This window comes from Lissotriton helveticus, chromosome 8, assembly GCF_964261635.1.
Source record: "Lissotriton helveticus chromosome 8, aLisHel1.1, whole genome shotgun sequence".
NCBI lineage: Eukaryota > Metazoa > Chordata > Amphibia > Caudata > Salamandridae > Lissotriton > Lissotriton helveticus.
This window is the reverse complement of record NC_136069.1, coordinates 378,506,772-378,524,805: the sequence shown is the minus strand read 5'-3', so window position 1 is coordinate 378,524,805 and position 18,034 is coordinate 378,506,772. Positions and strand designations below refer to the sequence as shown.

The 18,034-nt window shown below is 44.7% G+C and overlaps 1 protein-coding gene across 2 annotated transcripts in view; it reads left to right on the top strand.

Moving 5' to 3' along the window:
* Positions 1-1,735: 1,735 nt before the first annotated feature.
* DCLK1 (doublecortin like kinase 1) overlaps positions 1,736-18,034 on the top strand; it is a 1,138,541-nt gene continuing 1,122,242 nt past the window's right edge. For both annotated transcript variants that reach the window (XM_078657178.1, XM_078657179.1), the window contains exon 1: positions 1,736-1,936. The gene's annotated coding sequence lies outside the window, so the exon portion shown is untranslated. The remainder of the gene's footprint in view (positions 1,937-18,034) is intronic.

Below are 18,034 nucleotides of genomic sequence, written 5' to 3'. Positions count from 1 at the left end.
ACTACCACATGCAAGAGACTGTTAAACAGCCACTAAAACTTTAATTGGCGCTGAAAAATGCGAGGAGCAGTGGCAGACAGTTTACATGGCCTTTAGTCTGAACGGGTTTTTAGCACAAGGTGTCTCTGACTTTGGAGCAGGCAGCTGTTACATATGCTGCTTGCTCTATTAGTGTCGGGACATGGGGCCTGCAAGGAATTAGCAGCAGTAGTGACGTCCGGGAGCCCGATCCAGAAATGTATTGATTGTTGGCAGTGGCACTGGAAAAAATAATATACAGTGTCTGTTGAAAAACGCTGGGTAATACTGCCCATGGTTGAAGGTGCGCGTTAAGTTAAACTGCATAAACTAAACTGGATTCTGCCTGTCGCCAAAACTGAATCACATCATTTAGGAATTGAGCACAGAGCATTTAAGCAAAAAAGCAATACATTTTAATTGCCGGAAGAGTGGCTAAATTGTACCGAGTGATCACATATAAGAGCAGCTCAAATACTATTAAGAAGGGCTAAGATACTTTTAGAACTTAATTTCTCAAGAGGATTTCATTTCTGATAATTATGAGTTTCCGTGCACTGCATTGCTTGCTTTACTCATGAGAAAGTGTTCAAGTGTTGCACGTTGGGCAGCTGAACGTCACTTATAAGAGCACTGAAACCGCACAAATGTCACACATGAGGCTGCAAGCAGTATGGCCTCTCACATCCCGTTTGGTACAGTCAGGTCTCACAGTGCCCTTCCATTTCTGGTGCCTTGCTGCAGTTTTAAGATGTTCTTAGTGTTTCCCATTGCTCAAATGTGTGTAATTTCTGATATTTATACGTTTCCCTCGTCTTCATTGCTTGCTTTTGCTTACGAGAAGGTGTCACTCATAGCTGTTGAATGTCACTCATAGTTACACTGAAATAATGAAAATGTCACATATAAGCAGTCTGAAACCGTGGCAGCTAGCTTTGATATATCATGTCATCAGAGCCGGGGCAGTAACGTTTCTCAGTTCATGTTTAAAAACTCACCCTTTTATTGAATACTTTTAAAATAAACTGATCTGCTTACGTCAAATGCTAGGTCAACTGTTATCTTCTTATTTTGTTACAAATATGATTATAATACCTTCATTGCGTCCCAATTACTTTAAGGAAGACAACAGGAAGTACTCCCGAGGTTGGGCTTACATCTCGCCCAGTGGTAAAAAAATAGTGGGGAGCCACGGCCAACTGCCTATTAGGTCAAGGGAGCCACAGGTCAAAAAAGTTTGGGAACCACTGACATACACATTACATTGCTAGTGTTACCGGGCAGCTTTCACCGCATGCAACGCGGAGTAGCCGAGTAGAATCATAATGCATACAGCGTACTGTGCACGCAGCCCAGTGTGCGCTATAAAGTATTGGGCGTGCCTTCGCTGTATACCAGACAAGCCTTTCCAAAATCACAGAGTGATGCGCGTATTCTGTAATGGCTCTCCCACCTGAAAGAAAAAGAGTGACATTTAGAGCGATTCAGACGGAGAGCTATTAGCTAGATAGACGAGTCGTGAGGGTAAGGGGTGCCGGGCAGGGGGAGGGGTGGCAGGCAGGCAGCGAGGATGAGCAGCGAGGGAGCAAGCGCAGAGAAGGCGAGAGGCGCGAGGCTGGGTGTGCGGCGAGCAGGCTTCCACTCAGGGCAGGGCGCATGCAAATCGCTGCAATAGCAGCAGAAGGAGGCAGCGGCAGCCCAGACTCGGCAAGAGCGGCGGCCGGGCACATCCAGTCAAGGGGGGGCCGGCGGCAGACACACAACAAAGGCTCTCGGCTCCTCTCTGCGGCGGCAGTACCATTCACCCAGCCAGGCAGGGGAGCCCGCTTCCACTCAGCATCCCCACGCACGGGAGCCCGGCACACACATCACCAACACACAAAAGCATAGTTTGGGGGAAACAGTTGGACACACATAGGTAAGTTATTTTGATTTGGCAACAGAATGAATCTGGCTCATGTCAGAGCATCATTCTTTTAGCAAAATTGGCACGTCAGTGCCTGCCCTCGGCGCCCTGTCTTTTTCTGACCGTTAAACACTTGCTGGTCCTCGGCGCCTGCAGCCAGAGGCACCTTTGACAAAACGTGACTGCTCTGGGGATGGACAGCTCCATTTGCGCTGCAGTGTGCACCATTTTTGGGCACGTAAAAGTGATGTCTCCGACTGCATGTTGACGTGTGAATGAGGTTTATGGCTTTTGGAACTGCATTAGGGCGAGGACCGCCCTGAACAATTGCACCGCATGAAAGGGCACAGCAGGGTCTGTGCTTTTCGTGACAGTGCATCAGCTGTTTTTTCGTGCCTCTTGTGTTGCCAGCCTCTGAAATGTGTGTGATGTTTATGGGTGCAGCTGTGCACAGGTTATGCTTGGAAAAGGATGTTCAGATGCTTCAGTATATATCTAAATTGCTTTGAGATGGGTTTGGCATCTGGGCTTTGGAGGGGGAGGGGGAATAATAGTCTGTTTACAAATACTAATGGTGGTGGCAGGTGCGCACAGCCTTGAATGACTGATGGATGTACGCCTCATAGATGTGCCTTTTCTGGCATCAGATCTGCCTAAATTGTGTTTTTAATGCTAAGCTGCAGTGCGCTCGGTTTATGTCGGCTCTCTGCGCACATATGGTGTTTTAAACCCATGTGTGTGCATGTACGCAGTGTTAGCGTTGCATGAGGGCTGTCTGGCCACGCTGGAGTAAGAAGCACGCGCTACAATTGAGATTATGCAGTGCCACAATGTGCAGGAAGGAAGCTGTGAAAGGGGGCCTGGTTGGCTGGTGGTATTTATAGCAGTGTTTAATCACAGCTCTTTTTGTGATACTGTATTCAGTAAGACTCATGGGATTCCCAGCCTATTTATAGCAGGCACCTCATCGGTTAGTGTAAGGCTGTCAACAGTGGTATGTCAATGGTGCAGTAGGTGCAATGCCATCCGGGGTCAGGCTTGTCGGGGGCCCTCTGTGGCCCAGTTATGGATGTTTTTCATGAGTCAGCATGGGAATAGGGGAGCCTCTGTGCCTCAGTTATGGATGCATTTCATGAGTCAGCATGGGAACAGGGGACCCTCTGGCCCCCAGTTATGGATGTATTTAATGAGTCAGCATGGGAATGGGGGCCCTCTGTGCCCCAGTTATGGATGTTTTTCATGAGTCAGCATGGGAATAGGGAACCCTCTGTGCCCCAGTAATGGATGTATTTCATGAGTCAGCATGGGAACAGGGGATCCTCTGGCCCCCAGTTATGGACGTATTTCATGAGTCTGTATGGGAACAGGGGACCATCAGTGCCCCAGTTATGAAGGCTCTGTGCCCCAGTTATAAAGGTTTCTGATGAGTCTGCATGGGAATACGGGACCCTCTGGGCCCCAGTTATGGATGTATTTCACGAGTCAGCATGGGAACAGGGGACCCTCAGTGCCCCAGTTATGAAGGCTCTGTGTCCCAGTTATAAAGGTTTTTCATGAGTCAGCATGGGAACAGGGGACCCTCTGGCCCCCACTTATGGATGTATTTCATGAGTCAGCATGGGAACAGGGGACCCTCTGGCCCCCAGTTATGGATGTATTTAATGAGTCAGCATGGGAATGGGGGCCCTCTGTGCCCCAGTTATGGATGTTTTTCATTAGTCAGCATGGGAATAGGGAACCCTCTGTTCCCCAGTAATGGATGTATTTCATGAGTCAGCATGGGAATAGGGGAGCCTCTGTGCCTCAGTTATGGGTGCATTTCATGAGTCAGCATGGGAACAAGGGATCCTCTGGCCCCCAGTTATGGACGTATTTCATGAGTCTGCATGGGAACAGGGGACCCTCAGTGCCCCAGTTATGAAGGCTCTGTGCCCCAGTTATAAAGGTTTCTGATGAGTCTGCATGGGAATACGGGACCCTCTGGGCCCCAGTTATGGATGTATTTCACGAGTCAGCATGGGAACAGGGGACCCTCAGTGCCCCAGTTATGAAGGCTCTGTGTCCCAGTTATAAAGGTTTTTCATGAGTCAGCATGGGAACAGGGGACCCTCTGGCCCCCACTTATGGATGTATTTCATGAGTCTGCATGGGAACAGGGGACCCTCTTTTCCCCAGTTATGAAGGCTCTGTGTCCCAGTTATAAAGGTTTTTCATGAGTCAGCATGGGAACAGGGGACCCTCTGTGCCCCAGTTATGAAGGTTTTTCATGAATCAGCGTGGGAATAGGGAATCCTGTGTGCCCCATCTATAGGGGAACCTCTGTGCCCCAGTTACGAAGGTTTTTCGTGAGTCAGCGGGGGAACAGGGGACCCACTGTGCCCCAGTTATGGGTGTTTTTCGTGAGTCAGCGTGGGAATAGGGGACCCACTGTGCCCCAGTTATGGATGTTTTTCATGAGTCAGCATGGGAATAGGGGACCCGCTGTGCCCCAGTTATGGATGTTTTTCATGAGTCAGTACGGGAATAGGGGACCCTCTGCTCCCCAGTTATGGATGTGATTCATCAATCAGCATGGGAATAGGGGACCCCCATGTGTACAGTTAGGAAGGTTTTTCGTGAGTCAGCATGGGAATAGGGTGTCTGTTTTCCATGATTGTGTTAGGGCCCTTGGCATCCTTGTTATAAAATTTCTTGCGTATGATTTTTTAGTTTGACATATCTTAATGGCAGTCGAATTCACTGTCCAAGAGACCCCCTATTTTGATTTTTTTCATATTTTTTGTCCACAGCAAGCAAGATCACGTGCCATGGTCTGGTCTGTTAGACTCTGTGGCTTCATTAAGGGTTGTCGATGTGTTCATCAAGTGCAACAGAATCTTTGAGGCCAATTACATGTCCAGAGCCTTGTGTGTTCTTGTACAGCCTGCATGATAGAACACTCATGCGTGGCCTGTGACAACACTCTCTCTTGGGCTGTTGGGTTTCAATTGATTTCACGTCGCCACTTAAAGATTGGGGTTAATCATGACACTCCACCACAAGTTGCACTCTCTTTTTTTCTCACTGGAGATCAATGAATGGCTGGGCAAACAATTGACTTTGATTTTTCAGAAGCTAAATCATTTTCCTTGGTATCTGATTCCGTCTGAGTGTTCGGGCGCTGAAAGGCATAGTATGCCACGCACACTTCGCTAATCTATGAGTCGAGAAGTGCGTGCTCGTAGAGTGCGGCCACTGGTACGAATGCTGAGCTGACTACCTACATGACTATGCACCTGTATGGTCTACACAAGAAGATCTAAAATCTCCTTCTGCATCACATATAATTAGACACAAGAGTCAAGGAAACAGTTTTATAGAGAAAATGTGCACAAGTTTTTTTTTTTATTGCAGAGTTTTATATAATACAAACTTGACCCGAAGATATCGAGCACCATTTGCGTTACATAAGGACACATTCATTTTTGGTAGGCACAGGGAGATTAAGTGATTTGCCCAGAATCACAGGATGTTGAGCGTCTTTTGTCGAGGCTCAAACCGGGTTCCTCAGATTTTAGGTCGATCACCCTTGCTGTTAGGCCAACTCCTCTCCCCTCTTTTCATTGCATAAACACTTACTTGATAGTGCAGCAGCTCGCACCTTTTTTTGTTCCTACTCAATGTTTTACTTGATATTTACATTTTCAAGGTATTATGTTGGTTTCCTTCATTACCATTATTTCAACCTTCACTTAAATAGCACTTACTATTTCTATGTGGGGTACTGATGCGCTTGCCTCCATGAGTAGCATGCTACAGCAAGTAGGAAGTGTGGTTGGAAGGATGGTCGTCTTTTATTTGATCCATTTGGAAAGGGTTTCCATGTCAAGTATGATGACCACTGAGGTGTGATTATTGTGTTATGGGATGCAGTGCTTGGCAGTGTGATGGAGGATGAAGTATGAGAGAGAGGCGTTCAGTTTATGGTTTTCAGTAAACTGGCAGCTTTGAGCAGCTTTGCCGGTCCCTTTATGGGATTTCTTATTTTCCTAGTCCACTTAGCTGGTTACTGCACTGGGTTGTCCATCTGAGATATCTTGTGTAAAGTTTATGGTCCTGAGCAGGCATGGGTTGAAGGAAATCAGGGGGCAGGGATCTGCTGGGATAGACTTTGTTACTATCTCCCTTACCTGATTGCGATTGTGAGATGTTAAAAGCAGTCATAGTATGTAGCACAATGATGGAGTAAATTAAAGTCCTGTGATAGCCAGCAGCACGTGGCAGATCTCTTCAATTATGCCAAGCCTGTTAAGTTAGTGATGGGAGGGTTGTTGCTGTGGACTGGTGTATTACTGGGACATGGATATGAACCACAGCAGTTTTGTCGTACGTGAGTGTGAGAGCATCAAACAGCAGAAGAATATTATTATGCAGTCTAAAGTATCTACAATCAACTGTCCTACAGCTGAGTGTTAAAGTCGTAGTATGACCTGGGAGTGTTATATATTGTATTATATTGTAATTACATTATATAGCACTTCCCCCCCTGAAGAGGTATCGTAGCATTTTATGCAGGGCAGCATTCAGTTGTTTATTTATTTATTTATTTAGGTTATTGTTTGTTATTGGGATTAGTCTTGCGCTTTTAAGGAAACTATGGCAGGCATTTATTCCATTTTCTATGCAGTAAATTAAATGAATAGGAGTTAGGTGTAACCTTTAGTGGTGGGGGATATGTGAATTAATGTGCTGGTTGACGTTAGGAATAGATGAGGTACAGGAGCATAGGAATTGTTCGTTTTTAGGGGGATGACTTTAAAGGAGAAGTTATGATCTTTGAATTGAGGTGTGGACAAGTTGCAGAGTACACTAATGGGGATTATGGCACACTTGCACATGACTTATTGTAGGCTTTGCTTAGAGAGTGGAGGCATGCAGAGGATGGAAAGGAGCTAGAGAGTCAACTAAAAGAACACACATTCGCAATGCAATAGGTATTGCATTTACGTGGGTTTGAGTTATTGGCAATGCAATAGCTTAAACTCTCGCAAATGCGAGACCTATTGCTTTGCAAATATTTGTTTGTTTACTAGCGCTCAAGCGGCGCTTTCACATTCATGGAGGCCACGCCCCTTTCTTTAGACAAGCCGCGTCTAAAGAAAGGGGCATGATTGACATTAATGTGAGACCTTATCATGGGGCATTTTGACAAAAAAAGTATCTGCTTGTCAAGTTGAAAAACAGATGTTTTTTTTTGTAAAAGCGCCCACTTTACTAGCGGCCGCAAGCTTTTTTTTTTTAGATGCAGCTTGTCTTATGAAAGGGGCGCGGCCTCCATGAATGTGAAAGCGCCACATGGGCACTTGCAAACAAACAAACAAAAATTATAAGTAAGTGCAGCAGCTATACTTAAAATTGACCGCAGTGCTAAAATAAAGAAAGAAAGAAACGCGGCTGCTAAAGTTAAAGCGGATCGCCATTAGTAAATGAAATAAAAGCGGGTGGTGTGCTGTGACACAGTGGGTGGAATAGGGGCAAACCATTAAACAAAATAGTGCTCACAGACAAGATAAAGCAGATTGTGTTACAAGACAAGTAATAGGTTCAGCCATTATGGGAGGTAACAAATGCAGACAAGGCGGTACCAAGGAGGGACTCGGAAGCCATCGTTTACAAAGGACAATGACACAAGCAAATTAAAAATATGGCGGAGAGTGGGCGGGGCTTTAAAGGTCAAGCAAGCGCTGCCCAGGCTTGACCTAATAAGGAGAGTCGACAATCGGAAGTTTAATGTCAAAGTCAGTTTTAATGCAGGATTTTTAGGAATATTGTGGCGTCTTTTTGAGACAGCATGCAAGCCAGTGGATAGAAATAACCTTAGATGTGTTGCAATATTATTGTACACCATGAGAACACCATTGCACACACACACACCACCATCACCCATGGATAAATAGAAATAACATAAATATAATTTCATTTTTCCATAAAACCCAATGGAAGTAAAACACAACACGGTATATTTTAAATGTTTGTGCTAGAGATGCACCTCCTCTTTCCCTTTGATCAACAAAAAGGGATGACGGAGAACAGAATCTGTTTTAGTGAATTTGTGATTAGTGCTGCTTCTCAGGGTAGGTAGCATTGGGGCTGTGTGTAATCTGGAGCACCCACATCATAGGTACAATGAAGTGTGGGATTGTGCATCTGGCTGCCATTTAGCCTTCCTGTAGAAGTAATCAGATGCACAAACTGTAACTAGAAAGACCCTAAGAGCACAATCAACAGGCTTGCAAGAACAAGACTGTGAGAAAGGTGTCCACCAAGCATGGAAGCACGAGCCCTCAGCAGAGTTGTACACACAAAGAATGCTTTATCTAATTATTATGCTATTATCTGCCAACATAAGGGATGCCCAGAGTATAATCATTTTGTGCTTTATATTTTCTTGATGGATAGATACATTTCCTTTCTTTCTAGGCTTCCAGATGTCATTAAGTGTGTAGAAAATACATGACAGAATGATGATTTCCTTTTAAAGTGGGCTCCCAAAGAGGACTGTTAGGGTTCCACCTAGCTTGGGATGTGCTTTAACGTTGCTATACCCTGCCTGTATCGTCCAAAGTTACTCCACAGTGAGTCTTTGGGCATTTCAGTGTGCCTTGGCTCACAAATAACTGCTTCGGACACAACAGTTTTGCTTGAAACAGAGCACAAAGATAAAAGGCTTAAGTAACTGATAAATTGTCAGCAGAAGCTAAGCTTGCAAGCTTCTTGCCATTGAGCTATCATTTTGTAATTCATTTTTCCACATCAGGTTGTGGGGTCGTCTAGATTGCTGGCAGTGCAGTGCCAGGTCAAGTACTGCCCTGCTGTTGACAGAGAGTGCCATTGAATGGGACCTAAGGTTAATATCTCGCATGCCTATGGAAAAGGAACTCTTCCTATGGAGTCAGTCAGTCAGTCAAATCACTTTATTCGATACTTAAACTATTAGGATCATAAAGGTACAAGGTACACAATATAAAACATATTATAATACAGATTTCATAATACAAATGGTAACAATAATGTGATAAAAACCATTGATTTTAAGAGCAAGATTAGATGTGAATTGCTGTCACTCGGTCTCCTTGTAAATTGTCACCCTCCAAAATCAGACTGTTTCACACATGAGTGACTGGAGAGAAGTAATTACTATGCTAGGTAAATATCCGCAAAATATCTGGCAGGGTGAGTTCTTGTATATTCAAATCTTATCAAACATTACATGTCTTGTATTTGAAAATGGGACCTTGTTTCTAGGAACTCCACTTATGGTAGCTGGGCCTGATCCAAGTCTATGGTTCCTCCCTTCACAGATTCTGTTGACTGCAAACCTACAAAAGTAAACGAAAACAGGTCTTGCTATTAGTGACTAAACGGCCTAGTCCTATAGAAGCAAGGGCAAAGAAATGCATGTAGTGAGGAGAAATGAGTGGGATAATTGTGTGTAAAGGAGAAATATGAGAAAATATGGACCCCTTGAAGTCTTGGTAAGAAGGGGTGGAGGGGAAGAACCACAGAGGAGGTGTGTGAACAAGGGTGGTACATCAGGAGTGGTGTGACATTTACGGAAGGGGATAAAACCTGCTTCCATCTCAGTGCGACTGTTTTCCCACTGAATTGTGTCTCAGTGCCTGACTGCCCTTTCACAATATTTACACAGGTAGGTTTTCCAAAGAAAGAGTTAGTTTCTATTTCAGGTTGCACAACACAATCCCCCGAAGTCTAATTAGTACCAGTGTTTAGTCTGGGCCATGTGCCCCTGGGGCAGGGGTGTATCAATGTGTTATTTGGTATGTTCACATGAGCACTGCAGTGCAAGTGGGAGTGAGCAGTGATTATTGCTAATGAGCAATGCATATTCTGAGCCTCTTCACCAATTACTGTCCTGTGGGCACAGGGAACCAGGTGTGATGTTTAATCTTAATGAGTGACAGCATTGGTAATTCATTGCCACTAGATGATTTCTGCAGAGTGATTAATGCCACGCACTGGGGAACATGTGAAATCCCTATATAACGACTGTGGCCTATTATTCCCCACTGAACCCAAGAATAGAAGCGCTCTTAGTTTAGGCTTGCCATCCAGTCCTAAAATTCAACATGAGCAAATGATGTCATGAAGTTATATCATTAAATCTCGGTGCCAGCCACTCTGTCTAGACTGACCATGGGGAGCAGATCTAACTTGTTAGAAGGTAGATAGGCATACAAGTGCAAAGGGGAGCACCAGGCTACATAAATAGGGCTTCTGTGCTTCTCTTTGATGTCTAGGGATCACAGTAGAGCTGTGATTAACAGGCAGAAGATCACACTTTGCATCAGAGGTAATATGGACAGATGAGCGACTTCCCATAAGTACCAACCACATCATAAGTCCACTCTGGACCCAGACAGGCCAAGAGCTGAGAAGACCCCACTAGCCCCTAGGAAACCTTTTAGGTCTGGCCTTTGAGGCAGCTTTAGCTCTCCCGCCAGACTACTGTTTTTCAAAACAAATCGTACACAGTAAAAATTGCGGGGATTTTGGTCAGCAGACTTCTTGTATTAGTCTGTTGAATTATCATTCTCATTTTGCTGCCACCCACCACAGCATACAGCATCACTCCTTTAACTTTCAGTGATTACACATCACCGTGGACACTGTTCACCTTCGTTTAAAATACTTCATTTTTCTCGTACTAACAAAGGTTTTTAAAGTGTGCCCTTGTAAATTAAATTTTTGCAAAGTCCATTTATTTTATCTGCCCTTTAAATTTTCAGTTAGATGTCGATTTATTTCCGGGGTGCTGTTATATAGTGTTTATGTGACATTGCAGCTGCCTTCAATTTGAGTGATTGGCTGGGTGAGGATTTCTTCTTGTCGCCTTCACAAAATATAATACTAAAATGAACAGCCCTACTAAAACGCTTTTCTTTAACATCACTAGTAAAGCAGTCACCTCAGTGAATATATATTTTTTTAATTTAACATTTTTGTTGCATGCATATGGTGGTCGCCTTTAGGTGGCAGCCTGTTTTTTCTTTATTTTTTCTTTTATTTTTATGGCAGATGCTTTCAATAAAAAAACATAAACAATAACTAACCACTGCATCAGCATGGAAAGACCAATTGCTTTTGCCAATGTTTGTTCTTGTTTGGAAAGACCCTACAAAACTAGATTTCAAATATATAAATGTACACACTTTTAGAAAGGAGGGAGACTCCTTCCTAACCCATGAAAAGTTAGGTGCACTTATCTGTTCTGGGGATTATAGAGCCACAATCCTCAACAAGCATTTACAATGCAACGGTTTTGCCTTTGCAAAAGTTAGAGCTATTGGCATTGTAAATGACAAAATTTTTATTTATGTGTTGGTTTTGAAAACAGATAAATAAATGGCATTGTCATTTACAATGTCAATAGCTTAATCTCTCGCAAATGCCACACACACACACACCCACAGAACGCCAGATGAAACCTAAAAAACATTCCTAATTGTGTGCATACTTGCTTACCTCTACCGGCCATGTTGCAAGTTTGGAAACAAACGTTCACAAAAACAACAACTCTATGCCTCATCATAAAAGGCGACAGTAGGCTTTGTTGACTTGTACAGTAAGTGGCACAAGGACCCTCTCGTCTTTCCTTCTCGCCTCCCTATCTCCCCCACCTCTCGTATCCTCCATCCGTTTCATGCTCGCCCCCCTTTCTGTCTCTCACTCTCCTCCTCTCCTTCCTAACTTCTCTCATTATTTCCCCTTCCTTTCTCTTCCCTGCCCACCTTGTCACGGTCTAACCTCTGGGCGGAGGCGACAGGGCGTGGTCGACACATCTGCAGGGAGGGACAGACACAGTGCAACGTCTCGGTGGAGGTGATGAGGGGCAGAGGGGGTCACATTGTAACCTCTGGGTCGGTGGATGGGGGGGTGGACGACACACCTGGAGACCATGGGTTTGGGGCGAGCTGCACAGATGGAGTGAACCCGGAGGCAGACACTGGAGGGGGTGACAGACCGGGGCATATCTTGGTGTGGGGGTGGGGGTGGGTCAGATTCGGGAGGGCGCGCGCCGCAGGCACAGACCTCGGTGAGGTGGTTCCAGGGGGTGCAGAAATGGGAGGACAGTGGAAGGGGGGGGCGGGGCGATGGGTGACAGCGGCCGCGCTGGGGGAGGTACTGCAGCACCCTATCAAACTTGAAATAGTTTAGATGGAGGATAAACAATGAAGACGCTACTCGAATGTTTTTCGTCAGCCAGTTGCAGTGATGTGGCGTTACTGCCCAGCACCCCCACTCTAACAATGATTCCAGCGCCACGGGGTAACAGACCTGGTGGTGGATGGGGCAAGGCTTGAGGGCACAACCGGATATGGGCACACCGACAGGAACAGGAACCTGTCATGCACACATTTAAAAACCGGTAACATGGCAACTTATAGGTGTTGTGGTGACATGTTCACGGTTGGGGGGCAGGTATAGTTGTGCACGTGGGGAGCGCAGCAGAAAAATAGGACATACTGACATATGCACATGCGTGACAGTGGCATGTACACATGTAGGATCAGCTGACCAACACGGATACAGCAGTGTGGCTGACAGGTACATGCAAAGAGACTGTGCCCTACTCTTATGCAAAGACACTAGACTCTGACGTGTAAATATTTAGGAGCCAGTGGCGTGTGATCTGGTAGCACGGGTGGTGAAAGAAGAAATACGAGGCATTTCCATGCGCACAGGAGATGCAGGTACACGCAGATGTAAAGAATATGTTGATGAATCGGCATGTATATAGCTGGCAGAGAACAGTACACATAAAGGCGAGGCGGCCTGCACATATATGCACGTGCCCGTTCAGTAGACCTAGGTGAAGGGAGGCTGCATGCAGACACGTGGGGATCTGTGAGACAATGACGTGTGCACACACAGGTCAGAGAGTGCCAGCACTCACAGAGGAGACAGTGACATGTGTCCACTTATGCCTCTGGGAGATGGTTACCTATGCACACAAAACAAAGATAAATGAGCATCTATAAGAAGGAAACGTATACCTGTGGCAGGTGCACACTTATGACATACGATTCACTAGCATGCACAGACATAGTAGCAAAGGAAGTAGTGGAGTGCCGTGTGCATGCATAGGAACATCTGAAACAGTGACATGAGCAGGAAATGGTCAGGGGCGTGGCTATGGATGGTGCAGCAGGTGCAGTGGCACCGAGGCACGTAGGTGTTATGGGTCCACCGCTCCCCAATTATACTAGTTTTTAATACCAGACCAAGGAAGAGGGGATACATTTACTTTTTGTATTATGGGTCATATCAACGCTCTGCGCGACAAAGCATGTACATATGTAGGACAGTAGCGTATGAACATACAGAAATATAAAAGACGGTACACGTGCGCTCAGGAGTAAGTAACATGTCCACATACAGGAGACACTGATATGCGCATGTATAGTGGGAAGTGTGCTCATATAGCGGTTCGCGTAAAGGTGAGGTATACACAGAAGGATATAAGAGGTGCACACATGAGAGCATAGGAAGTGTTGACGTGCACATACAGGAGTGTAGAAGTTAATGAAGTGTATATTTGGGAGTATAGGGCATGGTGAAGAGAGCACAGAGAAATACAGTAATCAGGAGCATGTATATACGTAGGAGGCAGTGGTATGTGAACGTGTGCGCATGAAAAAAGCGGTCCGACGTGCAAAAAGTAGAAAGGCGCGCGCACACAATACGAGTATGAGAAAAGCGACGTGCACATATCGGGAAACAGACAGGAGCACACACGACAGTCGTGAGCAAATGAATCTTCTGGGGGTGTTTCAGACGGAATGTAGCGCACAGCTCCTGGAGGGGGACAGGCTTTGTCACAGACCAAGCACAGGTCCCTCGCATGTGCACACACACAAACACGTCCTTCTAGTGTTTACAGTGCAATGAAATCCATTCACACACATTGCAGGCCAAGTATAAAGTCATAAGAAGTTTTTATGTTTGTCAATGTACCCATGTCAAATCGTTCTCCTTCATAACTACTCATCAATCCATCTATCCATTCACCCGTCCCTGCTTTTATCTCCCCATCTATCTATCTCTCTCTTAAGCCCGAAGTGAACGTACTCACCGTGAGACCGCGGCGGGAGGGAGGAGGCACGGACAGTGGGCGGGCGGGCGGGAGGGAGAAGGCACGGACAACGGGAGGGAGGGCGGGGAATAAACAAAGGTTGGACAGCATCGAACACGGACAGAGGACGGGAGGAAGGAGGCACGGACAGTGGGCGGGCAGGAGGGAGAACTTCGAGAAGGCAGGGACAACGGGACGGCGAGAGGGAGGGTGTCGGGGCGGGACTTAAAAAAGACCAAGAAACGCCCCCGAATCGCGTTCCAACAGGGAAAGAGTGATTGACAGCCAATCTCATCCAATGGCTAGCCTCCATTTATGGAGCTAGCCAATGGAAGACAGAGGCAGGACAAAGCCCCATACTGTAGGATCATAAGATTTCGCCTGGGCGGAGCACTGCTTCGCAGTGCTACGGCCAGTCGAAACCTAAAAAGGACCAGCTATCCACCACTGATATGGATAAATAGCATGGCGGGCTTTGTGCTTCGAAGGCAACAAACTGATATAGCTCAAACTCGACCCAAAGTCGAGTGGAGTGCTTTTTATGCTCACTATTTAAGGACACATTCATTTTTGGTAGGCATGAGGAGATTAAGTGATTACGTCAAGACTCAAACCTGGCTCCCCAGCTCCATAGTCAGCAGCTCTGGCTGTTACGCCACATTCTCTTCCCACTTGTATGGTTTCATGGTTAGTAGTTTGTTCTGTAATAGTCGCTAATAGGAGCAATAGACTGGTGCAAGTTGCTTCCTGACAAAAGTCCTGGCATATATTTTTTCACAAATAAACCGCTGCTAGAATGCTTGTTACATTTGTATCCTGCATTTGCTATGAGAAAGTCAAGGGATTGTTGTTACCTCTCATACCATGATACTCCTTAACTTCATTTAGGAATGTCATAAAATTGTCCGTGTACATCAAGTCAGCATGGACCGTAGACAAGGTTAATAGCCTTAGCACATTTAAAACTTGCTTTAATGAATCAGATTGGGAGGTTCATCAGACAGACGGAGCATACAAACTGTAATAAATTTGATGCACTGTTAGGTTAGGTTTATTTTCAAAGCTTCTGACTTTATTTAGGAGATCCCAAAAGTGTTTTCCCTTAAGGAAACTGAATGAGTTGCATTTTGTTTTACCTCTCCCCACTAAACAGCAACTTTTGTGTACGAAGGCAGTCTAAAAAACATAGCCCCAAACTTTTGCCTCTCTATGGATTTTCCAAAGTACTCTAGATTTATTTGTTTCAATGGAGTCTAAGATGCTTTATACAACAGAGAGAATGGGTGCTTCTTTTGGGTTCAGTATACCTTAATCAAGCCTTAAAGCCTGTGTCTGTAATGCCGAGTGGCTCAGCCTTGCACTAGAGTGGCAGAAATCCTCTGTTGAGCCCTCCCGTATAGTCATATTATTTAGATATGATATAGAATATGACTTTAAAAGTACAAATGAGGAAAGCCTCTAGCAATTTAGCAAACGTTACTTTAGGTTCTGGAAATCCAAGCTACCTTTCTAAGGGGATTTCCTACATAACATGAAACTGTGACCATTTAGCCAATTTATTTACTTGGGAGTTTTTCAAATACCATTTTAAAAATTACAGCAACCCCCACCATGTCAGCTGAAGAGCTTCTTGCTTTGCTGAAGGGCTGAAGACTCTTCCACAGTATAAGACTGCTGTACATCTCACCTCATCTCCAGAACCAATAGGATCTTCTGCCTTACTTATGGAGTAATGGGATTCCCCATTGTTGGAACCAAACTGCCCAGCAGCATTAATGATAGCTATAGTGTCCAACCACTCTAGTTGAAACATTGGAGTCTCCAGCTCAACCCAAAAGGTTTTCCTGAAAGACCAGTAGAAGAGCTCTTTGATGCCCTAAGTGGTTGCCTCTAGGTACTGTGCCCGCAGTACAGAGTGAGCTAGAAAGCGGCACCTGACATGTTGTCATTAAGAAGATTATGTTGTATTCTTTGCCATTTAGTGACACATTCCAGAAAAAATAAGAGTTGTTAAGTCACCTTGAAAGAACTAACCTAAATTATATTCTTTGTTTCCAAATTATTCGTCAAAAGCTCCAATTGAGTTGATTGTAAAGTATTAATCTGCCTTTGACCTTTTATACAACAAGTGATTGCCAGAAATACATTTGCCTTGACGGCTGAACATCGAGAGAAGTCATTACCAGGCCAAATCTCCACCCCCTGATTTTCCAGGTTCTCTTACAACCCGGAATTGGCTTGGATCTCAGTCCAGCTATAAATACCGAGAAGGGCACTATCAGGGATGTCCTAAATATTTTGAACTTCAAATAGACTTTTTTTGAATCCTTGTAGTAAATTCCTATCCTGACGCCCTCATGTCCTAACATGGGGTGGGTGTAACTAGCATAATTCTTTGTAGCATAATAATGTGGAATAACCTAAAAATGTTGTGAGATTGCGTAGAATTGTGCAAGAAGAGTAAATCTGCATTTAGCTCCATCTTCTAAGCACAACAATTCCCCCTCACATCCAATAGCAAGTGTGAGCAGACGCGCGTGCTCGCTAAATGTGGAGTAGGATTCCCTGACCGCGCCCCCCACTTAATCCCAGCATTTAGTGCTAATTTCTTAACGTTGGCATAATCGCGTTGTTATTGGTAATTCTGTGTTAACAAGTAACGTGGAATTACCGAAATTGCTCCGAATTCTCTGGCATAATTAACATTCCTCACAGAAGTAGTCCTAATCTAGTAAACTTGTTTATTCGTAACAATTGCTTTTATATTTCCCCTCAGTCTTTTGGTGCATTTCTGTTTAATACTTTTTCAGTTTAGTGCCCACCGCTGTCTGTATCTCGTCTCCATAGCGTATGACTGTTTTCTGTTGTGCTCCTGTTTGTTGTATTCCCTCACAGCACTTGCAGGTTGTTATGCCGTTTGCTCAGTTAGCTACCAAAATGTAAAGCAAGGGATTCTTTGACAGTTTTCTATATGTGAAATGCGGTATTTAGGAGTTTGGGAAGCTCAGCTCTAGAACATTAAGCTTTTAACTCATTTCTCACTTCCATATTGATAGTGATTTCCTCACATTGCTGGAAGAATGAAAAATGCAAACCAGCCTCTGCCTTGTTTTTTAAATCATTTTGTCTCATGTTTTCTGGGTCCCACTTAACATTACAAAAGTAATGCATTCAAGCCTGGATGAATTAAACCTGTTTAACATTTTCGTAATTCTTCCTCCTTTATGTGGTAGTTGTAATTAATGTAAAAAATGTTTGTTTTATCCTAGTATGTATTTAGTGTGTTTCCTTTCCCTTTATATATGCTGAACTCAGTTCTTCTGAGTTGTAGCCTCATAGCAAGCCTGCTACTAATGACCACAACCGCTTGCTGACTGAATGAAATACTACCGACCTATGAAACTAAGTCAACCTGAAGGCTTTTATAACTACTCTGATCCGCGCGAAAGCGGCCACCCACCTCCCTCCCAGATATCCATCCATTGTTGGTGGTAAAGAATGTCTCACTGTAGCTAGGGCTGGCTCTGCATTCCACTTTATTCAACATATCAGGTTTTAACTAAGCACAATTAAACTGGTTCAGGTAGTGGTTTTGTTCATTCTTGTACCCCTTTCTAATGCTTAATTTGAGCCTGTGGTTTCCGGTTCTCAGCACCAGCACTTAATCATCAACACCGGCGCTTTTCAGGAGCATCAGTTAAGGACACATTAATTTACGGGCAGATTAAGTGATTTGCCAGAATCACAGGATGTTGAGCCGACGCCGAGAGTCAAACCTGGATCCTCAGCTCTGAATTCGGCAGCTCTGGCCATTACTCGACATCCTCTCCCCACTTTCATGGTTAGTACTTGGTTCTGTTTTAGGCTGGTACAAGCTGCCTCCTGACGAGAGCCCCAGCACCTATTTTGTTTTTACAAATTAACCACTGTCCCTTTCCCTTCTCATAACTCTCTATTGCTAGCTCTGAAAGACACTG